This window comes from Saimiri boliviensis, chromosome 1, assembly GCF_048565385.1.
Source record: "Saimiri boliviensis isolate mSaiBol1 chromosome 1, mSaiBol1.pri, whole genome shotgun sequence".
In the NCBI taxonomy this organism is placed as follows: Eukaryota; Metazoa; Chordata; class Mammalia; order Primates; family Cebidae; genus Saimiri; species Saimiri boliviensis.
Genome location: NC_133449.1, coordinates 178,222,661 through 178,249,902, shown reverse-complemented (window position 1 = coordinate 178,249,902; position 27,242 = coordinate 178,222,661). Strand labels below are relative to the sequence as shown.

The window sequence follows — 27,242 nt, the reverse complement described above, 5'->3', positions numbered from 1 at the left end:
TTGGCCAAGGTCTCTGCTCCCCTCCACGCTGCCCTTTTGCCAGCCTTCTTCTGAGCTCATGGGTCACCTCCTCCAGGAAGTCCTCTGGTCGGACGCATCCAGTCCTCTACCAAATAACCACAGCCCTTATTCCCTTCTAGCACAGCTCTCACCACACTGCTCTGGGCCCGGACCTTCCCGCTAGCTCTTCCAGTCCGCCTGTCCCACAGTTAGCAACTGCTTGCGGTTTCTGGCACACAGAAGGATCCCGTTTGTTGAACTACTTAACGAATTTTCACGCATCTCTGCGGCTGCCAAGGTAAAACAACGCAGGTTCCACAGGGATGTCTGGATGAGAAAAGTCTTTCTGATCCAAGCTGGACCCTGCCCAGACAAGACCTCGGACTCCCAGCCCTCGGGAGGGAGCAGAGCGGGCCTCGCCAACAAGAACCGGCCCCTCAGGGCCAGGCGAACGCCGTGCCCCTGCTCTCAACAGCGGGCAGCCGGGGGTCAGGCCGCCGATTCCCGGGAGCCCGACAAGGAAGGACAGCCAAGTTCCCAGCCCCGCCCGACAGCCGAGCGGACGGCACGAAGGGCGCCGCTGACCTCACCACCCTGAGCTCGGGAAGGCGTGCGGGCAGCGGGTCAGGAACCCAGACGACTGCAGAAACAGGGCGGAGGGCGCGGGGCTGCGGCCCGGACTGCGCTGCGGGCGGCTAGCGGCGCGACCCCGGCCCCGGTCCCTAACTTTCAGGCCCGCGCGGGCAGAACGCACGGTCCAGCGACCCCTGCCCACGCCCCAGCCCCGGGGCTGATCTGGCGGCTGAGCCGGCGGGGCGCTCACCTGAACACTCGCAGCTCCCGGCGTTTCCAGAACCTCCCGCGGCGTCGCCCAGTCCCCTAGGCACCTCCTCCCTCGGCGGCTCCGCCTCCCGCCGCGGCCGGGGCTCCGCCCACTTGAGCCGCAGCCACGTCCCTACCTCACGCTCCTCACGCCTGCCTGCGTCCTGGCTCCGAGCTCCGAGGGCCCCGGCTGGGGTCGCTGTCCTCTGCGACCTTTGGGTACGCCCAGGCTACCCGACCGCGTAGGAGCGGGAGCCGAAGCGGGAGCGGGAACCAGCGCGGAAGCCGGAGCCGGAGCTGGCCTCCTGCACCCTTCATGCCGCCTGCCGCCCACCGCACGTAGTCTGTGCCAGCCTGGCTTATGGCGCGCCCCCACCTGCGGGCCTTGGCCCGCCCTTCTTCCCAGCCCCCGGGCGCCTGGTGAGGTCGCCAAGACCCGATCCCCACGCCGGGGCTGTGAGGAGAGCGTCCCCTGGAGGCTGACGGATTTCCCTGCCTCAGCTCATGCCCATTGCTTGGGGTGCCCTGCCGGGAACATGGGCCCCTTCTTCCCAGCACCACCACAGGGAGGCTGTTGCAGGAGACTGGGGTCATCCCGGCTAGGAACTGGGTATTAGGGGAGGAGGCGGACCAGTGGAGAAGACTCTGAGGAAGACTAGGGACCTGGGGCCCATACCCTGGAGACCAAGACTGGGTGCTCCCAGAAGGGTTCAGAGTCCCGGGATCCGGTTCAGGCAGTCCTGGTATAATATGCAGGGATGATGGATTGATAAGGGGGCCCATCAAAGGCTGGGTAGGGGTGGAGGCGGGCGGTAACAATCTGGGGGGTGCTGGGTTGCCCAAACCTTTCTTAATGCCATGGATCAAAAAGAGTGGACACCTGGTTCAGCCCGTCCAATCTGGAAGGGAATAAGAACAGAGATGCAGCAAACCTCAGCCTGAGCCGGAAGAGGCCCTGGCGGCCAGGCAGGTTCCCACGCCTGCTCTGTGAACCTTCCTCTCTTGAATGAGGGGAAACAAGGTCTGAGAATCTCATCAGGGAGCAAGCCCAGAGCGTGCGATGTCCAGCCTCCGCCCGGGCCCAGTGTGGATATTCCCTGTGGCACACGGGCCAGGCAGGCGGCCCAGACCTGGGGAAAGGAGCACGCACTCGGAAATACACATAAAACACGGATAAGCCTCCATTCCGGCCTGTGTCAACCACTGGCCCAAGCTGGGCTAAAACCACACAGAAACCCTCCTGCATCTGCTACATCCACAGAAGCTTCCTTCCATCTCCCCCGTTTCAGGAGCTTGCCTTTTCTCTCCTGAAGGCTCAACCACCTGCTCTCAACTGGCTCTTTCCCATTGGCCTATAAATGTGTTCAAGCATCTACTATGGAAACAAACCCTCATTCGACACCACTGAGTGTCTCTGTCCTCAAGCACGGCAAAATTCCTTGAAAGAGCTGTCTCCTCGTCCTCAAGTCTCTCCCACTCTTCAGGCCCTGCAGTCAGCCTTCTAGTCCCCTAACAGCAACAAACCAGGTCTCAATAAACTATAGCCTCTAATCTCCAAATTCAATGACTGTTCTTCAGACCTCATCTGCCAGGTCCCTGAGGAGTGTTTGATACCCAGTGATGACCACTGCCCCCCGGGTCACTCATTTCCCTTGGTTTCCCCTCATTCTCTCTGACCACCTCTGCTCAAGCTTCGTTAGCATCCTCCTCTCCCCGTTAGTAAAGGTTGGGGGTTACTCAAGGCTCAGGTCTAGGCTTTCCATTTCCCTTTTCTCTTTATTGTTTTCCAATACACACAGGTGACACAAATTTCTGTCTTTACCCTTATCCTTACTGCTGAACTCCAGATACATATAACTCACTGTTCAGTCTACATCCCCACTTGAGTGTCCACAGGCACCTCAATGACAACATGTCCAAACCAGAGTTATTGTTCTTCCCCACTTCTCTCCACTCCACACATGCTGTCTTCCCTGCTATACTGAAGGAGATACTTCCCATGAGTTACCTAACCAGAAGCCTGGGAGTCATATTTGGCAGCTCCTTCTCCCTCACCCCCAGACCCTACTCATCTATATCCCAAGTCTGTTCAATTTTACCCCTAAATCTCCTCTAATCCACCCATTTCTCTCCATCCTTTTTCACATGAGTGATGGCAACACTTTCCTGACTGGCTGCCCCTCCATTTTTGTTCCCTTTCATCTCTCCGCTACAACCATGATGATCTCAAAATGCAGATTTGAGCCCATTACTTGAAGCTAGGAAATTGCACTGCTCTTGAAACATCGAAAAGTGGTTTATAAGTCTCCATGTGGTTTTGCCTCTGCTCACTTCTGTAGCCACATCGAACTCCCTCCAGTTCCTCCTCTGGAGGAACTGGCCATTCCTCCTCCCCACCTCAGACCTTTATACATGCTGTTCTTTCTGTCTAGAAAAAAAAAATTCTCCCTCCCTGATTAAAAGCTTCAGATCCCCTCAGAGGCAGAGATTTTCCTCACTTTCCTGAGTAGGTCAAAACCTCTCATAACAGACCACAGTGACTCATGACTAATCCCAGCACTTCGAGGCAGACGGATTACCTGAGGTGAAGTGTTGGCTGACATGGTGAAACCCCGTCTCTACAACAATACAAAAATTATCCGGGCATGATGGCGAGTGTCTGTAATCCCAGCTACTTGGGAGGCTGAGGTGGGAGAATCGCTTGAACCAGGGAGGCAGAGGTTGCAGTAAGCCAAGATTGCGCCATTGCACTCCAGCCTGGGTGACAACAGTGAGACTCTGTTTCAAAAAAAAAAAAACAAAAACCTCCCATAACAGCTTCTCATGTCCCTATGTGCTTCATAACACTTGCCACAGTTGATAAAATTGAATGATCGCTTGGGTAATGTCTTCCCCCACTGACCTGGGAGGTCTAGGAGTACATAAACTACGTCTCCCTTTGTCCATCACCATGTTCTCAGCACCCACCACAGAATTGGGCTCGATAAATATTTGCTAACTACTTGAATGGACAGATATTTCCTCAATACCTTGCTCCACACTGTAGGAGTTAGTCTCCAAAGGCATGAGTAATACCTCCACAGGGTCTTGGAGTCTTGGCAGCTCTAGACCACAGCATTGGTTAGATATCTTCCTAAAACTCTGAGGGCTTGAGAAGGGGTAGAACTTCTGAGTATCATATCTCTTTGGTCTTCCTGCCTTGCAGGAAGTGGCCATTCATTTGTTTTTATATTCCTTTTCCTCTACCTGCCTCCACCCAGAGGATACCTCTGCCTTTGTGGCTTCACTTCCTCCATGCAGCCCTTAGCATAGGGCCCTCAGACTCCATGTGGGCTCCTGATCTATTCATTGCCTGGGGCTGCCACAACAAATTACCACAAACTGGGTAGCTTAAGTAAACAGAAGTTTATTCTCTCACAGTTCTGGAGGCCAGAAGTCCAAAATCAAAATGTTACCAGGGCATGCTCCCTCTGAAGGCTCTAGGGGCCAACCCTTCCTTGCCTTTTCCTGCTCCTTGTGACTCAGGAGTTCCTTGGCTTGTGGCAACATCACATGAATCTCTGCCTCTGTCTTCACCTGCCCTTTGCCTCAGTGTCTGCATCTTCTCCCCTTCTGTTTCTTATAAAAATACCTGTCATTGGCTGTAGGGTCTACCCAGGTAATCCAGGATAGCCTGGGAGGTCTAACCAGGTAATCCAGGAAGGCTTGGCACTGAAGCCTCCATGAATGCTGATGACTCTTGCAGGCCCTGAAAATCACCGCAGCAGCTCCCCTCATAACCTGTAACTTAATATCTGTAAGATCCCTTTTTCCAAATAAGGTCACATTCACAAGATCCAGGTAGTAGGACATGAATGTAATTTGGTGGTGGGGGATGGGGAGGCACCATTTAATCCATTACACTTGACATTTGCCTATGCCCTCAAAGGCTCTGGACCCATGTAAATCTATCACTCAGTTTTGAATTTCTAGCCTGGGTCCACTCCAAGCCCACATCATCACAGCCTTTTCTTTGTGGCCACTTGATAAGTTAACTCATTATCTCCTGTAGGATCCCCCAAGTTCCCCAACTTTTTTCTGTCTCCTGACAAATACCAAATGCCTTGACCACTCTATGACCCAGATGGCTCAAGGTTTTTTCTTGCAGGCTTGAGCCCCAGCTGGGGCCTTAAACATTCCCAGGCACTGATAAAGGTGTTTAGATTGTTGCCCAAAACATTGAAAGAAACTAGCTCTGACCCTGAGCCATATTCCTTAAAACCTCATATAAATTCCATACCCAGAACCCTTGCAGCAGACATACCTAGATAGAACATCCCTGTCTCACTGTCTGCCTGGACGATGTACTGCAGCCTCCTCAGAGACGGAGAGATTTCCCTAATAAATGCTTTGGACTTACCACCCTGGCATTTGGTGCCACTTTCTTTGGAATCCCAACCATGTCAGGATGGTTTGGGGTAGTCCTGTGTGGGGACTCCCCTGACACTGCTTTCAGGGCATCTCCAGCTGCAGGTTCAGCCAGGATAAAACATCTCACCCCATACCATACCCCACACCTCCCGAACTGCTTCTGCTCCAGCATTTCCCAGATCTCAGCAAATGTCAACATCTCCCAGTCACTTCCCTTTTCTTTCCCACTGCAAGCCCCCCTGGAGATCTTACCCAGTGGACATCTCTCAGTTCACTTACTTCTCCTCAACCCTGCTGTTGCAGACCAAATTCAGGACACCACCATCTCTCTCACCTGGATAATGCATCCTAGCCCACTCTTCTACTCGGCTCCCTCTATCCTTACTCCATTCCACAGGCAGAATGACATTGTAACCATGTGATTACCACCACATTATTTCCATTTAGAACATCTCAAAGGTATTCCATGGACCCAAGGATAGATACAAATCTCACCAAGGCTGCCAATCCCCTTTTATCCAGCCTGATGGTCTCTCTTCTTATGTGCAGCCTCAAACTTGATGCTGCAGCCACTGCAGGCACTTTTCAGTTCCCTGGCCTTTGAATGTGTTATTCCTCCTGCCTAGAACACTCTCTTCCCCAAAGATTGTTTCTTTCAAAAGCCTTTCTGGGCCTAGCCTGAGCCAGATCCTGCCATAGGCTCCAAAGCTTCTCATGGACGAGTTTCATACATGCTACCTGACCTCATTCAATGTCTACTTCATTTACCATTTGGCCCTCCTGGGACTGCCTCTATCTTATTCATCACTGTGTCTCCAACTCTAGCATAGGGTCTGGCACCCAGAGCCTAGACAGGAAGTGGTGAACAAAAATACATGAATGAATGAGTGGACATTCCCACTACTGTGGTCTCTAGCAGACCTCACTGAGCACACGCAGTGTGTGTCACTTAGTGAATCCACAACCATCTTGAACAGCCACACATCACAGCATGTTATAGAGATTCACATCCCTTCTCCCCAAATCCATTGTATGAACAAAGCCATACCTCCCTTCTGGAACAGTTCTGTGGTGTTCATTTATGCATTCACTCAACAAACATTTGTTGATCACCAGTTGAGATCGAGGCTGGGGATTCGGGGACCACACATGTCAAAGGGGCTCTGTCTAGTATAGGTAAGGAGAGGCTCACCCAGCAACTTTGTCTAGGGAGGGAAAAGCACAAGCCTTTCCAGCTGGGAAAGACCACTAGCAGGAGGTAGTGCCTACCTAGACCCAGTCTTAGAGACCCTCCTCAAGCTCAAGATCAGGCATGGCCTATGACCTTTGATGTCAGCGTGGCCAGGGCATTGCCAAATGAGGCTCTACCTCCATGCCGTCCCTAGGCAATATCTCTGGCCAATGGCTCCTTTTAGCAGTTAGGACTTGCTTGCCTGGCATCCCCACCCCAGAGGAAGAACCTGGTGTTTCCCCAGAAGGGATAGTAAAAACATCTGTGCAGGGCGGACAGGAAATTGGATGAATAGGAGGGTGGGTGGAGCACAGCCCTTAACTCTAAACAGGGGCCTCCTCAGCCTGCCCTGTCCCAGCCTCCTCCCGCTCACCTGTAATCCCTCTTTTGGGGAAGGGGAGTGGGGCAAGCTCCATTGCTTGGCACTGAAGCCTCCCTGAATGCTGATGACTCTTACAGATCCTGGAACCACTGCAGCAGCTGGAGGTCTGGTCAGGGTTTATGACTATCTGGCCTTCCATGGAATTTCCCAGAACAAGGCCCTCAGGATCAACCAATGCCTCATGGAAGGCATTGTATATGTGGATACACATCTGTATTCTTCGGCACATTTGGCATGCATTTGTCCACTGGAGCCTGGAAACAATCCTTAACCCACCCTAGGTTTCTCCCCTTAGAGACTGAGGAAAGACCGGGTGTGTTTCAGTTGGCTAGCACTTTGACTCAAGGCCAAACACAGAGAGCAAGAGGGGTGGCTTGAGTGGGGCTACCTAGTGGTGGCCCTACTGCTTCTGAAATAGAGCCTATCCAGTAATCTGGCCTTATAGCCTGGTGGGGAACCCTGGAAAGGGGAAAGAGAATCTGACAGAATCCCCAGAAGCCTGTGGGAACAGGCTGGGCAAGATCAAGCGGGTCCCTAGAGAGTGCCCCCCAATCCCTGAGCCTATTTGGTAGGTGCAAAAACCAAAGCAGGCTACAACTGTCCTACTAGTTGCCTCCCCCGTGGACCCCTACAACCCAAGATAAGCAGAGCCAGCCCCAGGCTGAGCTGTCGTTACAGGCACCAAGGCCTTCTGGAACGGCAATCACTCGGCAAGTCCAGGGCAGGCTCCCCATGGTGTAAAGAGTAAGCTTACACTACAACATTCCTCCTCACTACACCTCTATCCTAGGGAAAAGGCTCTGGACTAGCATAAATGCCCAGAGGGCAGGAGTTAGCTAGGTGTGGTGCTTGAAATCTGATATTTTGATGCACATACTGTAAAGTATACTTTTAAAAATTATTATTACAGTCCAGCAGCCGCCCATCCTTCCTCCCTCAACCCTGAGCCTATATTGGGGCTGGGTTGGAATTAGGGATAGGTGAAGATGAGGTAAGGATTGAGGACAGCTGTTGGGCATCAGATGTAGCTATTATCTAAAAGGCTGAAAGTTCAGTGTTTTAATTTTTTTTTAGGCCTTGTTAAAATGTCAGAAAGCCAGTAGAGATAAGTTGTATAAAGAGCTTACTAAAGCTAATAAAGACTAAGTGAGGTCGTAGGGGCGAAGCCTTACTTGAATAGGTCTGGTTTCCTATATGAAGAGGAAGAGACATGAGAGTTGTATCTCTCCACATTTGTACAAAGATGAGCCCCTGTGAGGACACAGCAACAACCAGCCCTGATAACAGCTTAATCTTGGACTTCCGGCCTCCAGAACTATGAGAAAATGAATTTCTATTGTTTAAGACACCCAGGCTGTGGTATTTTGTTATGGCAGCCTTGGCACACTAAGACATCTCTCCAATTTATTGTCGCAAGCCTCAAAGGCCAAACACACAGGTCACCCTGGAAAGCCCTCTCTGATTTGGGGAACAAATAGTGGTGTGCAGACAGTGGTATGCAGACAGTAGGGGAGTAATAAGAGGTAAAGCTGCAGAGATCCCAGGGACAGATTATCTGAGGCCTCATGGGTCACAAAAAAGGATTTGGATGTGAGGCTGAAGACAAGGAGCAGACACCTCAGAGCGGTGGCAGGGGAGAAGCAGGATCAGATTTGGGATTTAGGAAGAACACCTTTTCTACTGTGGCTGAGGGGGAGGAGGAGCAGAGCTTGGCTGAGGCAGGGTCTGGTGCCATCTAGGTGACAGCTGATAGTGACCTGAACTAGGAACTGGCAATGAATAGAGAGAGAAGTGGATAGAGTTTAGAACTGATGAAGTAAAGTAAGAAGTGCTATGTTCCTTCACTCATTCATTTATTCAAGAAATATTTGTTGAACACTCTGGCCCCCATTCTGAGCTCCCTTTTAGGGACAAGGTCCTACTTGTCATCCAGGCCCCCTCAGCCCTGTTACCCTAGAGTAGCCCTTGCTAAAGGAAATTAGTGGCAACCCACAGACAGTACAAGAACAGAGAGTGAAAATTGGCTGCCTTCAGAGAACACGCCAGCACTTTTCTGAGTTTCAGGCTGCCATGGAATCTTAATCACAGTGTCTGGCTTCCTCAAATTCAAGACTCCTTTCATTGCAAGGTAACCACCCATTTAATGACTGTTTTAGAACAAACTCTCCTGGTGCCACCCTTCCTCTTCTTTTTTAAATTTAATTGAGACAGGGTCTCACTCTGGCCCAGGCTGAAGTGCAGTGCACGAACACAGGCTGGAGTTCAGAGGCTCACTGCAGCCTCAATCTCACGGGCTCTAGTGATCTTTCTACCTCAACCTCTCTGGTGGGACCACAGGTGCATGCTACCACACAAGGCCAATTTTTTTTTTTTTTTGTAGAGACTGGCTGCCTGCAAAATTTTTTGTTGTTGTTGCCCAGGCAACAAAATTCTCTAGTTTTAAATGAATGTACTTCACCTTCCTATAATGAAACATGTTAGTAAGGCACCTTATTTCCTTTCAGGAGTGAGACTGGTGTCCGCGAATTTATCCAAGAGTGATCCTAACCCAATCAAACATTGCTCAAATTGTGCACTGCACAATGAAGCCTAGAGGTCCATTTACATCGCAGACATTATATAGATGTACATGGCCATTAAAACAAGTTTTCAGCACATGGAAATAAAGTGGCTGGGCTCAAATCTGTAATCCCAGCACTTTGGGAGGCTGAGGTGGGTGGATCGCAAGGTCAAGAGTTCAAGACCAGCCTGAACAACATGGTGAAACCCTGTCTCTACTAAAAAAAAAAAAAAAAAAATTAGCTGGGTGTGGTGGCACATGCCTGAAATCTTAGCTACTCAGGAGACTAGGACAGGAGAATTGCTTGAACCCGGGAGGCAGAGGTTGCAGTGAGCCAAGATCGCACCACTGCACTCCAGCCTGGGCGACAGAGCAAGACTCTGTCAAGAAAGGAAGAAAGTAAGAAAGGAAGGAAGGAGGGAGGGAGGGAGGGAGGGAAAGAAGGAAAGAAGGAAGAAAGGAAGGAAGGGGAAGGAGGGAGAGAAAGGAAAGGAAGAGAAGGAAATAAAGAATTGAAAGGGGGGTATCTTTTGCTAATTAAAAGAAGCAAATCACCACATGAACTATCATTGGCTAGCCCTAATCCCAATCTGCCACCGCATAATCACAAAAGCCTGAGTCACTGGTGTGGCTGAGGCTTGCTCATCCCTGCCTCAAGGACTCTAAACCCTCTTGTGGCCTCTTCCTGCCCTCATCTGCCCTGCTAGTATCAGCTCCAGTTGCATCTCTGATCTCCTCTTCCCTTCAGTAGACACCACCATTTGAACTTGCTAGTCAGCCCTGCCTTGTGCCCCTGCAGGACACTGCCCTGCGGCTCTGACCCACCACAAGGAGGGCGGGGCACTCGTTCCTCCAAAGGCCCTGACTACCTCATACCACATCAAACCTATTCCATACACCCACATCCCACATAAATACATTTTGAACTTAATCATGCAAGAACATGGCTGAGCTTCAGTTGGCTATGACTATGACATACTGTTAACATTTGCTACATTTAGTATTTATATTTTTTAATGTTTTCTGTATTTTATTCTTATTTCAAACATTTGCATAAACGTGTGAGAAGCTTGATAATCCCTGACCCTCTAGTGCATGAAAAACAAAACAACTTGGCCATAGCCTACAGTAAGAGGGTACACACACACACACACACACACACACACACACGTATGCTCTCTCACAGAGGGATTCACATGAATATACAAGCATGTGGAGCTGGCCTATCACATGAGAAGGAGGAGGTTCTGTCTTTTGTCTTCTGGCTCTGCCCTTAACCTTGACTCTGAACCAGAACCTGATATTGACTTTGAACCAGACTCTGGCCTTATTCCACACCCTGAACCAGCTAAGTTGCAGGCTTAGAATCAGGAAGCTGTCTGCCTCTACCATCTGTAGAAATCAGAGCCCAAGGGAGAAAGGATGGCTTGGATAGTACATCTTCCTGGCTGAAGAATGAATGGTCAAGGTGGTAAAGGTGGAAAGATGGCTTTCTCAAACTGGCTGGGCCATTAGACGCTGTCATTGGTAGCTGCAGTTTTGGGGGCAAGTACTGCCCTCTCATCCCAGTGGTCATCCAACAGCTATAAGCCAGGCTAACACCTTGCCCTCTTCAAGATCTGGGATTTAATCTGCACTCTTTCCCAGGGCACCAACAGCTATTTTTGTCCCAGGGCAAAGGTGTATGAGGCCTTCTGGGAGAATCCTTTGAGGAAGCTACTTCCTTCTTGTCCAGAGCTGTAGCTGCAAAAATGACGTTGGCCACCAGAGGGTGCATGGAGCCCACAGGGGACTCTCAAAGGAGCAGCCCCAGCCTTGCTCAAACAGCCCCTCCAGGCCCGAGTTGGTGCTCTACTTGGTGCCCCACCCCTCCAACCTGCCAAGGTTTAGCTGAGACCTGTGCCTAGGGCTGCATAAGCATGAGCATCTGAGAAGAGAGAGATGTTTTCCAGGCCCTGGGGAAGTGACTCCAATGCTGTAACCGCCACTGGTTGGGGAGGCAGGGAGGATATTGGGAAGACCCGAAATCCTTTCCTTAGTCCATAGTGATCAGGGCTCTTCATGGTCAGCTAAGTTGACTTGCAGCCTTGGGAAGCGTCAGGCTGTGGAAGCCTCAGGCTGTAGGAGCCAGTAACCCTAACAAAACACTAAGGACTAGTAATACAGTCAAGTTAGGAAAGGAGATGGGGAGGCCTTGGGAGAACTCTGGACATATTCAGAATATCCTGGGTCTGTTGAGAGGAGCTCCTGAAGAAGAAGAGCTAGAGGAGCAGGATAGGTAGTCCTCATCTGGGTTTCTGTAAGGCTCTGGCATGCTTCTGTGATTGGACAATGCAGTAAATAGCATCTCTCCCCAGTGGTGACCAGCGCAGATGATACTTCCAGCGGAGCAGAGGCCTCCCAGAGCCACGGACAGTAGAAGTAGCTATGGGTGGCAGGGCAGAGCTGTCAGTCTGGTTCAGAGGCAGGGGATTGTTGCAGAACACACCGAGGTGACCCCCAGAAAATGCTCTGAGATCAGTGGAGTGAAGGGGGCCATATTAACATGGGTGAAAAAATAAATCACCTCCTTTTGTGGATTTAATTGCATACCCTCAAAATTCATATGTTGAAGCCCTTACCAGCAGTGTGACTGCATTTGGAGATAAGACCTATAAGGAGGTTAATAAAGCTAATAAAGACTAAGCGAGGTGATGGGGTGAAGATTTATTTGAATAGGACTGGTGTCCTTATAAGAAGAAGAAGAGGCCAGGCGTGGTGACTCACGCCTGTAATCCCAGCACTTTGGGAGGCTGAGGCAGGCAGATCACAAGGTCAGGAGATCGAGACCATCCTGGCCAAGATGGTGAAACCCCATCTCTACTAAAATACAAAAAAATTAGCCAGGCATGGTGACATATGCCTGCAGTCCCAGCTACTCAGGAGGCTGAGGCAGGAGAATAGCTTGAACCTGGACAGCAGAGGATGCTGTGAGCTGAGACCATGCCACTGCACTACAGCCTGGGCAACAGAGCAAGACTCCATCTCAAAAAAAAAAAAAAAAAGAAGAAGAAGAAGAAGAAGAAGAGACAAGAGAGTTGTGTCTCTCCACATTTGCACAAAGATGAGGCCATGTAGGGACACAGCAAGAAGGTGGCCATCTACAGCCAGGAAGAGAGGCCTCACCAGGAACCAGCCCTGATGACACCTTAATCTTAGACTTTTGGTCTCCCGAACTATGAGAAAATGAATTTCTATCGTTTAAGAAACCCAGGCTGTGGTATTTTGTTATGGCAGCCTTAGCATACATCTCCCCAATTTATTGTCACAAGCCTCAAAGGTCAAATACACAGGTCACCCTGGTAGCCCTCTTTGATTTGAGGAACAGCAGAGAGAGCAAGAACGTATGCATGAATGGGTTCCACGTGTGACCTGTAATTGGTGTGCCCTGCTCCATAAACAAGGGGTGCGAATATGAGCCCATCTCCCATACACTGGAAAGCTATTAATAGTATCTGCCTCTTCAGGCTTCACAACTCTCCACTAGCTGGGATAGAGGGGCATGGGCAGCCACTGTGCTTTTGTTTAAAAACTTACTCATTAAGATATAGTTAACATACAGTAAACTAAACATGTCTGAATACTCACCTCAATGTGTTTTGCTTACATATAAATTCACATAATTACCTCCCACATCAAAATATAGACTATTTTCAGAATACCAGAGCGCTTCCATGTGTCCTTTCATAGTCAATACACTCTCCCAAAGTTAACCACTATTCTTTCTTCTTTCACTTTTGATTAGTTTTGTCAGCTTTTGAACTGTGTAAAAGTGAAGTTATACAATATATATTCTTTCATGTCTGCTTCTTATACTCCACATCATGGTTGTGATATCCATTTATCTTGTTTGTAATAGTTTCTTATTTTTGTCATTGTTATGTGGTATTCCATTGTTTGAATATACCACAGTTTGTCCATTTTTGTTGATGAACATTGGGCTGCTTTTAGTTTTTAGTCATTTTAAATGAAACTGTTTTGTATATGTTTGCACATGTCTTTTGGTGGGCACAAGCACTCATTTAAATATAATAAAAATCCAGGAGTGAAATTGCTAGGTCAAAAGACATGCATATATTGAGCTATAGTAGATATTACCATTTTTCTAAATGTATGAACAAAATTACATTCCCAAGGGCAATGAATGAGAGTTCCAGTTGCTTCATATCTTTGCCAACATTTACTATTGTTAACTTTTCCAATTTCAGTCATTCTGGAGGGGGTGTAGTAATATCTCATCGTAATTTAAAAGAACATTTCCCTGGTGTTATTGAGCACCTTTTTCTGTGTTTATTAGTTATTAGACATGATTGTTCAAGTCCTTGTCTGTTTTTCTATTGGTGTTTCTGTATTTTCCTCACTGAATTGTAGAAGTCTATATATTTTCTGCATATGAGTTTGGTGTTGGATATATGTATTGCAAATATTCCCTCTCAATCTGTGATTTGACTTTTCATTCTCTTAATAGGCTCTTTTGATAAATAAAAGTTCTTAATTCTTACAAATCCAGCATATTAATCTTTTATATTTAGGTTAGTGCTTTCTACGTCCCATTTAAGAAAATGTTTCCCTACCCAGAGGTTGTGAAATTGTGCTTCCGTGGTTTCTTTTAGAAGCTTGATTGTTTCACAGTTAAGTCTAAGATCCATCTTAAATTCGTTTTATGCATGGCACAACAAAGAATCAAGGTTCAAATGGCATCGGCCAGGTAGAGGTCATATTTACATAACAAAAGATTAAGGTGGGATGGTCAGTTTCTTCTCTGGCTATGTAAATGGCACACCTGGTCAAACTAATCCCTTGCACCCTATGTAAATCAAACACCACCTCCTCAAGCCTCTCTATAAAATGGATCGAATCCCATCCCCAACCCAGAAACCCTCTTGGGCACTCTCTCTCTTCCTTTTTTTGTCTATTAAACTTTCTGCTCCTTAATCTACTCTATGTGTGAGTGTCTGTATTGTTAATCTTCACAGTGAGAGATGAACCTAGGGTATTTCACCAGGCAACGAAGCCACTGCAATACCACAGAAATACAAAAGATTATTCAAGGCTGCTATAAACACCTTACACCCATAAACTAGAAAACCTAGAGGAGATGGTTAAGTTCCTGGAAATATACAACACTCCCAGATTAAACTAGGAAGGTATAGAATCTCTCAACAGACCAACAACAAGCAGCAAGATTGAAATGATAATTTTTTTTAAATTGCCAACAAAAAAAAGTCCAGGACCAGATGGATTCACAGTTGAATTCTATCAGATATTCAAAGAAGAACTGGTAGCAACCCTATTGACACTATTCCTTTCAAAATCTGTATCATGTTTTTGATTTCTTTAAGTAGGACTTCACTTTTCTCTGATGCCTCCTTGATTAGTTTAATAATCAACCTTCTGAATTCTTTTTCTGGCAATTCAGAGATTTCATCTTGGTTTGGATCCTTTGCTGGTAAGCTGGTATGATCTTTTGGGGGTGTTACAGAACCTTGTTTTGTCATATTACCAAAATTGTTTTTCTGGTTCTTTGTCATTTAGGTAGACTATGTCAGAGGGAAGCTCTGGAATTCAAGGGCTGCTGTTCAGATTCTTTTTTCCCATGGGGTGCTCCCTTGATGTGGTATTCTCCCCCTTCCCCTAGGAATGGGGCTTCCTGAGAGCTGAACTGTAGTGATTGTTTCTGCTCTTCTGGGTCTAGCCACCCAGCGGAAATACCAGGCTATGGGCTGGTACTAGAGAGTGTCTGCAGAGTCCTGTGATGTGAGCCATCTTCAGGTATTGCAGCCATGGATACCAGCACCTGCTCGTATGAAGGTAGCAAGGGAATGAAGTGACTCTGCGAAGGTCCTTGGTTTTGTGTTGGTTGGCCTCCAGCCAGGAAGTGGTGCTTTCCTGTCAGGAGGTGGTGCTTTCAAGAGCACATCAGCTTCAGTCCTATAAAGAGAATGCAAATTTACCTTAGGGACACCTGGTTAAGATGGTGGACAGAGCCAGAGAGCTCCCAAGAGATTATGACCAAAGAAAGACCACAAGGTTAATGGGGGGACAGGAGGAATATGCATTGCTGAGCTCAGCCTGTCCTTGAGCAGCGCTTGCTGCAGCTGCTGTGAGGGGTGGGAGTGTGCTTTCTAGTCCAATGAAGTTATACTCCCAGGGGAATTATGGCTGCCTCTGCTAAGTCATACAGGTTGCCATGGAAGTGGGGGAAAGCTAGCAGTCACAGGCCTCACCCTGCTCCCATGCAGCCTGCGGTTCTAAAGGCCGGTCTCACTCCCATTGTGCCCCCACAACAGTACTGAGTCTATTTCCAGGCCAGTGCCCAGGGCTGAGAACTTGCCCCAGACCATGAGCCTCCCTGCTGAGAAAACAAGCAGACTCACAGTTATTTTGCATCTCAAGGAGCCTGCAGGAGTGATTCAGTTCCTTCAAAGGGTCTGTGGATTCTCTCGGATTTTCTGGTATGTTCCGGCAGTAGCTCTTGGAGCAAAAGTTGAGGATGTGAGTCTCCGCACACTGCTCTGTTAATCTGAGCAGGAGCTGCAAGCTAGTCCTGCCTCCTATCTGCCATCTTTATCTCAGTATTCTTGCAATTCTATTTTTAAATTCTGTAGCTTTTTATCTATTTTTTTTTTACCTTTCCTCTATTTTCTTGGACATTTTCATTATAATTATTGGAAGTCTCATTTCTGAAACACCTGTGACTCTATTTCCATTGTCTGCCTTTTCTCTTGATTTTTAGTCATTTGGCCCGTTTTTCTGTTTGTGTTTTGTTTTGTTTTTAGCATGTCTCATACTTCTCTATTTGACACACATTTTGGATGAAAACTTGGAAAGTCTCTGGGTGATGTTGTATTCATCCAGAAAGAGAGGATTAAGTTGTCTTTTGGAAGGCAGGGTACCAAACCTTACTCCTGTCAAGGTTTGGGTTTATGCCATGTTTTGGCTGGTGTGGTTCATTTTTATCCTAGGACATATCTCTTATTCCTAGGATACGACCCTGTCTCCTAGAGTATGACCCTTCTGGGACTCAGCAGAACACCTACGCATTTACCAAGGCCTCTCTACCTTGATAGAACATGAATTCTAATTTATCTTCCCAACACTTTAAGTCTACTAAAATTCGCTCAGTTCTTTAGCCTGATAGGCTAAAAGTAGGCCATAGGCTGGGCGAGGTGACTCATACCTGTAATCCCAACACTTTAGGAGGCCAAGGCTGGAGGATTGCTTGAGCCCAGGAGTTCGAGCCCAGTCAGGAAAACATAGTGAGACCTCATCTCTACAAACAATAAGCAATGTTAGCCAGGCATGGTGGCATGTGACCATAGTCCCAGCTACTTGGGAGGATGATGTGGAAGGATGGCTTGAATCCGGGAGGTTGAGGGAGGCTGCAGTGAACCAAGATCACACCACTGTACTCCAGCCTGGGCAACAAGCAAGACACTGTCTCAAAAAAAAAAAAAAAAAAAAAAAAGTCAATAAAGTCAGAGTAATTTATACGCAATTGTTAAGCTCCTTCTGTCTTGTTTCCTACCTTCTGGAATTTTCCTTCTTAATTTCCAGCTGACCTTTGTATACTCAGTCTGGTAAGACTGATACTTTCTGCTTGATTCCTATTCCCTCAAGTAACAATGTGTGAAATGCCCCTAGGGAAAAAGCAAAGGTAAATGTGGAACTCACTATACATTATTCCCTTTTCTCCAGGATCATACCTCTTCAATTCTAAGCTGTATTAGTTGTCCTCAAATGCCTTCAAATAGTTGTTTAATACATTTTGTCCAACTTTGATAGTTGTTTTTGGCAGAAAGATTAGTGTGACACAATCTGCTATAGTGGCCAGAGGTGTAAGTTTTATTCAGTCCAATTCTGATGCCAGGTTAGAAAGAACTACAGAAGGGTAGGCCCAACTGGCCCAGCTGCTTAGAGATGAAGCTCAGACTCGTAGACACTTATGACATCAGATCCACAACTTGAATTAGGGCTCCCTATTTTCTTTTCCATTTCTTTCTTCTTTTATTTTTCAAACTTTCCTTAGGTTCCAACTATGACTGATAAATTGGTAATAGATTTCCCTCCCTACTGTAAACAACCATAAAACTTGATGAAATATTTATAGCCAGTGATTACACGCATTGAACATCAAATAGCTTTTGTCCTTGAGGGAAGGGAAACACACAAAGTGAACTTCATATTCACCAAAGTGCTTTGCCTGGGATACTTTCCAAACCATGGCACAGGGAAGTGGTGCCCAAGAAACAATAGCACCAGGCACAGTGGCTCATGTCTGTAATCCCAGCATTTTGGGAGGCTGAGGTAGGAGGATCCCTTAAGGCCAGGAGTTTGAGACCAACTTGGGCAACATAGCAAGATTCTGTCTCCACAAAAATTAAAAAATTAGCCAGGTGTTGTGGTGCATACTCGTAGTCCCAGCTACTCCAGAGGCTTAGGCAGAAGGATCACTTGAGGCCTGGAGATCGAGGTTGCAGTGAGCCATAATCATTCCTTCCAGCCTGGGCAACAGAGTGAGATCCTGTCTCCAAGAAGAGAGAGAGAGACAGAGAGAGAGAGAAAGAGAAAGAGAGAGAGAGCGAGAGCGAGTGCAGTGGTCTCACCAAGTGAAGGAAACAAAGATCACAGGTAGCAGATGCTGAGGTGGATGAAATTTGTGGAACAAGTTATCAAAGAAGCCTGTCTAAGCCTCACATGTAAAGCAAGATTCCATAAGGCCTAGTGGATTAAAAACAACAAACAAACACATAAAAACCTCTCTGGGTCTAAGAACTAAGTGGGGATTCCAGAGGGCTCATGATTCTGAGATCTGTTCTGATCAACCAGAGTGAAAAGACTTTGTTGAACACCCTAAGCACTCAGTTAAAAGCCTAGAAATTCCACATCTTAGGAATAGAGCTACTCTATGCCTGCAATATGCATTATTTTAGACCTGCCCTAATAAAGCCTAAAACCAAGCCTCACAGGCTCACATTGAGCCTACAGTGAATTTACTGTATAATAAAACTAACTCAACACTTTTTAAACACGATCCAAACTCTAAGCAATGACGTATTCACAATTCCCAATGTACAGTCAAACATTACCAAACATATGAAGAAGCAGGAAAATATGATCCATAACCAGGATAAAAAATAATCAAAAGAAATAGATCCAGAGGTAACACAGACATTGGAATTAGCAGATGAGGACTTTAAACAGCTATTATAAATATGTTAAGTAATTTTAAATTACAAGATGGATATAATAAATGAACAGAGGGTCTATCTCAGCAGGGAAATGAAAACTATAAAAAATAGCTAAATGAAAATTCTAGAATTGAAAAATACAATATACAAAATGAAAAATTTACTAGATAAACTTTTGAGTAGACTGGATGCTACAGAAGAAAAGATCAATGAACTTAAATTCAAGACAATGGAAACTATCTAAAAGAAAAAGGACTGAAAAATACAAACACAGCCTCAATAAAGTGACCTTGAAACAGTATCGTGCAATCTAATATATACATAAACTTGGAGGCCCAGAAGGAAAGGGCAGAAAGAGATTGGGGCAAACAAAAAAAAAAAATCTTTTAAATAGTAACTGAAATTCTATATTTGATCTAAAAAATTATTAATACACCATCCCAAGAAGCTGAGGTTTTAAAATCTAAACAAGATTAAAAAAAACAAGGAAACTACATCTAGGAACATCACAGTCAAAATCTTAAAACCAAATAGAACATTTTAGAAGCTATAAAAGAATACAGACACTCGGCTGGGTGTGGTGGCTCACGCCTGTAATCCCAGCATTTTGGGAGGTCGAGGCGGGTGGATCGCGGTCAGGAGATCAAGACCATCCTGGCTAACATGGTGAAACCCCATCTCTACTAAAAATACAAAAAATTTTGCCGGGAGTAGTGGCTTGCACCTGTAGTCCCAGCTACTTAGGAGGCTGAGACAGAAGAATCTCTTGAACCTGGGAGGAGGAGGTTGCAGTGAGCCGAAATAGTGCCACTGCACTCCAGCCTGGGTGACAGAGAGAGACTCCATCTCAAAAAAAAAAAAAAAAAAAAATGTAGACACATTACATAAGGGAAACAATGATAAGAATCACCATTTATTTCTTACCAAGAGTAATACAAGACAGAAAACAATAGAATTATAGGTATTGATCTACTTACGACCTATGCAACTTACGACCATTCGACTTTACGACCATAATCACTAGCCATGACTGCTCCGCGTCTGGCAGCGCAAACATTGCCCAGCTGGGCTTACGACAGTGCGAACCAGCTTCCGGCAGCACTACCATCTCCGCGTGCACCATTTCAACTGTTATCCCAGACTCGGTACAGCAATTTGTGTTTTGTGTCTTAGATATTTTTCATCAAACCCCTCCCAAGATGTCTACCAAGAGGAAATTGTCTTTGTCTACGCCTCAGCCTGCCAAGAAGGAAAGAAAGGCCATCGATCTCGACACTAAAATGAAGGTAATTAAGCAGTACGAAGGGGGAAAGAAAGTGAATGTGATCGCACGTGATACGAAGTTATCACACTCGACTGTGTTGACGATTTTGAAAGATAAAGAAAGAATTTGTGAAGCTGTGAAAGGTTCTGCACCCATGTGATCAACACGTATAACAAAGCAATGAAGCAGGCCCATCCACGAAATGGAGAATGTTTCCTATGGTATTTTTTACACCTGTATTTTGTATTTTTGTATGCACCTGTATTTTGTAATTTTGTATGTTTTGCAAATATTAAACCAGTTGTACTGGTAATGCAGTGTTTTACTTAAACCTGACGAATGTAAAAATAAGAAACAAAATGGTGTAGAGATGATACAAATGGCATAAAATGAACAAAGAAAATTATGATATATAACAATGAAAGAAAATTATAATAAAATATGACTTAAAGATTTTTATAACATCATTTCACAGTACTGTACATATAGCCTACTCAACTTACGACCAAATCATGTTACGACCGGTCTGTCGGAATCAATCATGGTCGTAGGTCGAGCACTAGCTGTATAAGAATTATATATTAAATATTAAATGATCTATGACAAAAAAGCAACCTAGTATTCTATATCCCCAGAAGATACCTTTAAAAGGGGAATGAGAAGCCAGGCATGGTGGCTCACACCTGTAATCCCAGCACTTATGGAGGCCAATGTGGGTGGATCATTTGAGGTCAGGAGTTCGAGTCCAACCTGGCCAACATGGTGAAACTCCGTCTCTACTAAAAATACAAAAATTAGCCAGGCATGGTAGCAGGTGCCTGTAATCCTAGCTACTCACAAGGCTGAGGCATAAAAATCGCTTGAACCCAGTAGTTGGAGGTTGCAGTGAGCTGAGATCGCCCCACTGCACTTCAGCCTGGGGGATAGAGCAAGACTCTGCCTCCAAAAAAAAAAAAAAAAGAGGAGGGGGTGGGGAATGAGAAATAAAGATACTTTGATATTTTTAAAAATGCTGACAGAATTCATCACCAGTCAGTCTGTACTACCAGAAACGTTAAAGTAAAATCTTAAGGCTGAGGGGAAATAAGCCATATCTCTGCTGAGATGGCTCATTGATACCTGTTGGAAATTCATCTCTAAACAAAAGAACAAGTACTACCAGTAAACCTAACAAGTAAATAGAAAATAGGTTTTCTTGTTTTTTAAATTACTTAAAAGGCAATTGACTGTTTAAAGCAAAAATTATGATTACTGGTGTTAGTCTAACAGATCTTCACAAAGATTGCGGAAGTGCCCCATCTCTCTCTGGCTCTGGAACACCATGGTTCTCTGAGGGAGAATGCCTGTGCACCTTCTCTGGGCCAACAATGCTTCATGCTTGAATGCCCAATGTCACAGATTTGTGTTGTCAGCTTGACTTAATCCTAGACACAGCTACTTCTCAGGGACTGCTGGTCCTAAAGCGTTAGGCGGGGACTTTTCCAACACTGTGTGCGCTTCAAGCCCAGATCCACCATTTTTTCTTTGTCTTTCCTGGGATGAGACAGCTTCTTGTTTAACTCTCCATGCATAGAAGTTCTCTTATACATTCTGTTAGAGTTCCTGGTTTCTCCCGGAGGAGAGGCACAGCCTCCACTGTTCCTAAGCAAGCCTACCTTCCCATTAATATGGTGATCTCACAGGCTGCACGTGATCAGGCATCCTCTTGGTGGAAGCTCAAGTCCTGTAAAGGCTCTTACCATTGTGGGTGGGTATGAGAGATGCAAGGTGTGAGGATTTCGGCTCCATTCCCACTGAAAGCTCTGCCTCCAACCCCCTACTGCAGGTCCTGGATCTACACAGCTATGGACCTAGCCTTGGAAGGGGAAGTGAGAAAGAATTTTGATTTTTTTAGAAGCCAAGAAAATAGCCAACCAGGACATGAGGCTGACTCATGGGCCCTGCTCCAATCCATTCTCTCAAGAGCCTCCAGCAACCTCAGCCCAGCTTCACCCTTACAGTCCCGGATCTGGTTTTTCCGACTTTAATCCCTATGGCCCCCTGCACCTGGATTCCCAGACCTCTGGGCCAGCTGGCAGCTACTGGACTCAGTGACATGGCTCTGCCCGACTCTCCCAGCAACACAGGCAGCCAGGCTCATACCAGGTGGCCACAGCTGGTGTCCTATGGCCAGGCCCAGAGGTGAGGTCAGCCTGAACAGCCCCTGCCAACCTGTGACTCAGTCACCACTGGGCAGTGCGCTTCACCAAGACCAATCAGTGACTAAAGGAGTTGGCACTGCAGGGGAGAGGGCCAATTGTAAGAGATAGAAAGGATGGGGTGAGGAGGATAGACTAGCGACAGGCCTATGCTAGCTGGACTCCTAAGGAGAGCTTTACCACCTCTGCCAATCTGAATCACAGCCCCCATGACCCCTCAGGATCAAGAGACAGAGGCCTAATCTATACCAGTGAGAAAATCATGGGCATCAGGGGCTATGTGGGTCCCTCCTGAGAAGAAGAACCAGCAAGACTGCAATTTAAATCTTCGAAGTTATTTCCAAATGAGGCTATCCATTTTAAATGTGTATTATAAAGACTTAAGGCCTGGCACAGTGGTTCACACCTGTAATCCCAGCATTCTGGGAGGCCGAAGTAGCCGGATTGCTTTTGCCCAGGAGTTTAAGACCAGCCTGGGCAACATAGTAAGACCCTATCTCTTTTTAAAAGACAGTAACAATAAATAAAAAAATACTTAAGACTTAATAGTTCAGCACTCAGGCCTAAAACAGTGCCTGACACATAGGAGGCTCTTAAAAATGTCTGATGAATAAATGAACAAAGCATAAGTAGCAAATGCCATAATTCTGGAAACACTATTTTCACATTTCTTCCGTTTTTATTTTACTGGGAACCTAGAAATATGAAAGTGCTACAAGCTCATTCTAGCTGGTATTTGGAAAAAAAAAAAAAAGAAGAAGAAGAAGAAAGGAAAGGAGAAAGGGAAGAAGCAATATGGAAGCAGCCTGGGCCCTTCCTGCCCTCTGAGTAGCCCTGGATGTCAGTCCCAGAAGGAAAGGCCTCAGGTCTAAGACTGGACTGTCCTGGCCAGGCCACTGTTAAGTTTGAGTTTCTGTGGATGTGTGGGTTGTGGATGTGCTAAAGCTGGGCCATGAGTCCAGGGCCCAGCTGACAGATGAGTGATAGCGTATGTCTGGGAAGCCCCAGTTAACTGGATTTCTGGGCTGCATCCATGCCTGTCTCCTTGTCATCCCTGCACTTTTGCTTGAGCCATACTTGCACCTGACAGCGGCGTCTCTCTCTCTCTCTCTCTCTCTCTCTCTCTCTTTCTCTCTCTCTCTCTATCTCTCTATCTCTCTCTCTCTCGCTCTACCGGGCTGAGAAGCAAAGCGTTTTATACCCCTGTTTTCGTCCAGACACAGTGATGGTCAGGCCATCGCCAAGACATTCTATATCCAGGGGTAGAATGAGTGCGCAGTGCAGTTCTTCCCGGATCCCTCTGCTGCTCTGCCTGGAGGAGCTGATTTGTAAATGGAGGCACCTTCTTCTCACAGACACCAGGAGGCAAGGGAAGGGAAGCCTCCAGCTGTCAGGAGAAACTGGAAACCTGAAGATACCCGGGCTGGGCCTCTATTTATGAACTACAGGTAGACTTGGGACATCTGATGCTGGGGGGAGACTGGGGGATGGCAGGCAGGCTGCCTGCACCCCCTGGCTTGAATGAGAAGTGGGAGGGGTGAAAGGATGAGGGTCTCCTTGAGGCAGGAGCGAGGCTGTGGTGTTTTTCCAAGCTGCCTTCCTGAGGCCCAGTTGTGAAAGGCTTCATCACATGGGCCTCACTGCCACCATGGGCAGCCTGTTCTGTCACTTCCTAGCTGGGGCTGGGCTGAGCCTCCTCCAGCTCTCCCACCTGTCATCCCCCTGTGTGAGCTGCCACTCCTCCCAACACCCTTCTACTCCCAGGCCTCAGGGTTGAGGCCTCTCTGGGCCCAGATAGGTAAATCTGGGCAGCCCCTTTGTTGGGTCCCAGAACAGACTGGTTTTCTCTGTGAAAACAGATACAGAGCAGGTCTGACAGGGGTGCTGACGGGGACTGCAGGTCCAGCTGAGACACATCTGACCCTGAGGCAAGGGGCACGGCACAAAGGCACCAACACAGGGTCTAAAACACCAGACCTACCACTTGAAACTGTGAGTGTGTGGTGGTCACACACCCTCCCCCAGGCTCAGTTTTCTTAAGAGTTGGTTCTGCTTTTGTGTCTGCCCTGGAATCTGGTTCAGGGCCAGTAACCAGGCAGAGTTACTGGCCAGTTGGCAGAGTCAGCTTTGTCCCTGTTTGGATCCTTGGAGACTGGCCCCCTCCGGAGCCTCTAGCATCTCAGCCCCCAGAGAGGTGTGGCAGCTTGGAGAATCCCCACCATGCCCCCAGGTTAGTTGATGAGGTCTGGGCTGGACACATAGCAGGCACTCAATAAGTATTTGTTGAGGGATTAAATGGCACAAAACTAGAGCTGGGAAACGCCCTTTGCCACAGGTATGTCCTCCTGTGTGTTCTGCTGCACCAACCACAGTTCCAAGACCAGTTTTGTTGCCTGTTTGACTGAGTCCTGTCCTTCCAAGATATGCTAGGCATCAGACCCCAGTCCACCTTACAGGCTGTACTGTCTCAGACCTTCCTTTTGGATGTTGCCTAGTGCCCATGCCCCTGGCTGCCTCTACCCCTTCCAGAGTCCTGACCCCTGCTTAGGGTGGTCCTGTCTTAACTCCCTATCACTCTAAGGCCCAGTTCTAGCCCTGCAGGGGGCCCACACAGCCCCCTCTATCCAGCTCTGCCCTACTATCGACTGCTTCCTCTCCACCACTAGGACTCCTGGCCTTGACCATTAGGCTTCTAGGAGAGCAGACCCCTGGGTAGAGCTGGCCAAACAAGTCACACTGAAACAGGGGCATCTAAGTTCTCTCTGGCTGCTTTCTAAGGCCCTGGAGTGCTCAGTATAGTGGACTGGGCATTCCAGGAAGAAGGGACTCTCAAGCAAGGCTTTAGAGTCCCTTGGAATCCAGGCTCTTGGTTGGGGAAAGGGCTCTGAGCCTTGAAGAATCGACGTCTTGGCCTCAAGGAGCTGAGTCTGAATGGAGCAGACTCTACCTAGAGACCTGAGGCCACTAGGCCAGGTCTGAGCTAGGTCAGCAGCTGAACTCTCTGGCTAGCCCCAATGGCCCCACGGGAAGGTATCCTCAAATATGGGCTGCCGCGTTAGCTCCACCCCACCTCCCCACTCAGGGCTACATCAACTCTGGGCACTCTCCTAGACTGTCCTCCAGGTTGACCTTGCCCTTGTTCCTATCCCAATCCTTCCCTCTCATTCTAGGCTCAGGCCCAGCAGTATTCCCAAGGGTGTCTGCTTCTGCTGGAGCCTGCCAGCCCTGCCTACTCATTGAGGAAAAAGCACTGTGACTTCCCCTGGCCTTGGACAGACCTGGCCACACACAGAACACCTGGGCATCATGCCGAACCACTGGGTGTGGCCTCGAAGCAGCAGGAGCAGAATTCTTCACCTTCCTAAGCCCCCTCATGTCCGCCCTTCCTTCCCTTGGGTCATGTCCCAGAGGTAAGCTAAGATAATAATTCTTATTAACAGTGGTGTTGTTAATAGCAAATGTTTTCTAATGCCTTCTGTGTGCCAAGTTCTCTGCGGGGTGCTGGAGCGACATAAATAAATAAGAGAAACACAGCCCCTGCCCTTATGGATGCCTTGACCCAGCCCTGAGCAGGACTTGGCATATGGAAAGCACCCAATACGTGTTTATGCACAGAAGAAGAATGCATGAAATAAGCAGTCTGGTTATTCCCAGCAGCACAGGTGCCTGATGGGAATACAGTAAATACATGAAGGCCACCAGGTCAGAGGTAAGGTGTGACCTGGCCACAACACATCCCCACCTTGAAGAAGGCTTCCAGACCCTGTGGCTGCCCTAGGACTTGGTACTCCAGCATAATAGGGTCTCAGCAATACAGCAATCTCCCAAGACTAAGGCCATTACAGGGGAAAAGGAAATCTGAGGGCTTCCATAAAGAAGTTTTGGGAGAGTTGGAGAAGCCACAGAATCTGCAGCTTGTCTGACTTGCTGCCTAGAATTCAGGGTACCTTAGGAGTAGGTTCATACTATGGCCCCTAACAAGGGCCACCCCCAAACTCCAGGTACACAACCTGGCCCTGGTATCTTCCCTGTGTGAAGGCACAGTCAGAAGTAAACCTGATGTTCTCTTAAGTCAAGGATGTCATCACGAACCCATGTGAGGGATGACTGGCCTGGACCTGGATCATTCCAGGTCTGTCCAGACACTGCACAATGAAATGGGGAAGTCAATGGACCAGATTCTAAAAAACGTCCTCCAGAGTCCCCACCCTGCCTTCACCCCCAACCCTGTAACAGAACCTTTGGAGATGGATTACACTACCCAGAGACTGAGGGGCCAGGAAGGTCATATTCAGGAGGACCACTTCACATTTCCCCCGACAGAAGTAAATAGGTAATGAGGGAATTTCGGGATGGAAGCAAGCAGTGTGGGCAGTTTTGAGGGTATAAAACTGGGGGAAGCAAGCAATGTCGAAAGAGGAGTTTCAGGAATCTACTGTGGAATGCATTGGGTGGAATCTTATGCCGACCCTTGAGGATCCCCTCCCCTCAGCAAAGCTCTGCACTGTTTACATTCACTAGGACTCTTGGAGTCCAGCTAAGGGACCTCTGATCACAGGCCATGTTGTACACCCAGTTCTCAGGACAGCCAGTGAAAGGGATGGCTGCCTCCCACTTTCTACCCCATTTAGTAGGGTCTAAGTGCTGGGGAGCTTCTGGCCTACAGACTTTAGAGAGACCATGCAGGGACCAGTTCTCCTGCTGGCCCTTCCACCTTTGTCTACGTAGAGTCCAAGTCTGCATAGGACTGAGCAGAAACCTCCTACACCACAGAGTGATGGAGAACAGCCCAATGGCTGGTGCACTAATGGATTCAGACACCCCAAAATCACCACACTCCCATTTACACACCACTACCACACACCACGTTTCTCTCCCAGCTGAACAGATAGCAGCATTTTGCCTCCCACAGAGGCACCCACATTCTATCCTGAAGGGCCCCTCCCTTCCTTGGACTGCCCTAGGTTTGTGCCTCTCAAGTAGTCTGCCTCTTTGGGGGTTGCAGAGACCCAGTGGACACATCTCACTCCACCACCTGTGAGGAGCCCAAGAACAGGGCCCTTATCACAGTTTGGCTAAAAGGCAGCAGAGGTTCTAGGGATTTGGGCTAAATTAAAGGCCCCCACAGGGTCTGGAGAAGCAAAT

General features: G+C 47.5%; 1 protein-coding gene across 7 annotated transcripts in view; it reads right to left on the bottom strand.

Annotated features, from left to right (window-relative positions):
• Positions 1–27,242, bottom strand: part of P4HA2 (prolyl 4-hydroxylase subunit alpha 2) — a 79,126-nt gene that overhangs the window by 33,372 nt on the left and 18,512 nt on the right. Inside the window, exon 1 of one of the 7 annotated variants that reach the window (XM_010338936.3) lies at positions 824–919. The exons of 4 other annotated variants lie outside the window; for them this stretch is intronic. The gene's annotated coding sequence lies outside the window, so the exon portion shown is untranslated. Of the gene's footprint in view, positions 1–152; positions 355–823; positions 920–27,242 lie in introns of those variants that run through there. 2 more of the 7 variants (XM_074381633.1, XM_074381630.1) reach the window with 2 other exon arrangements.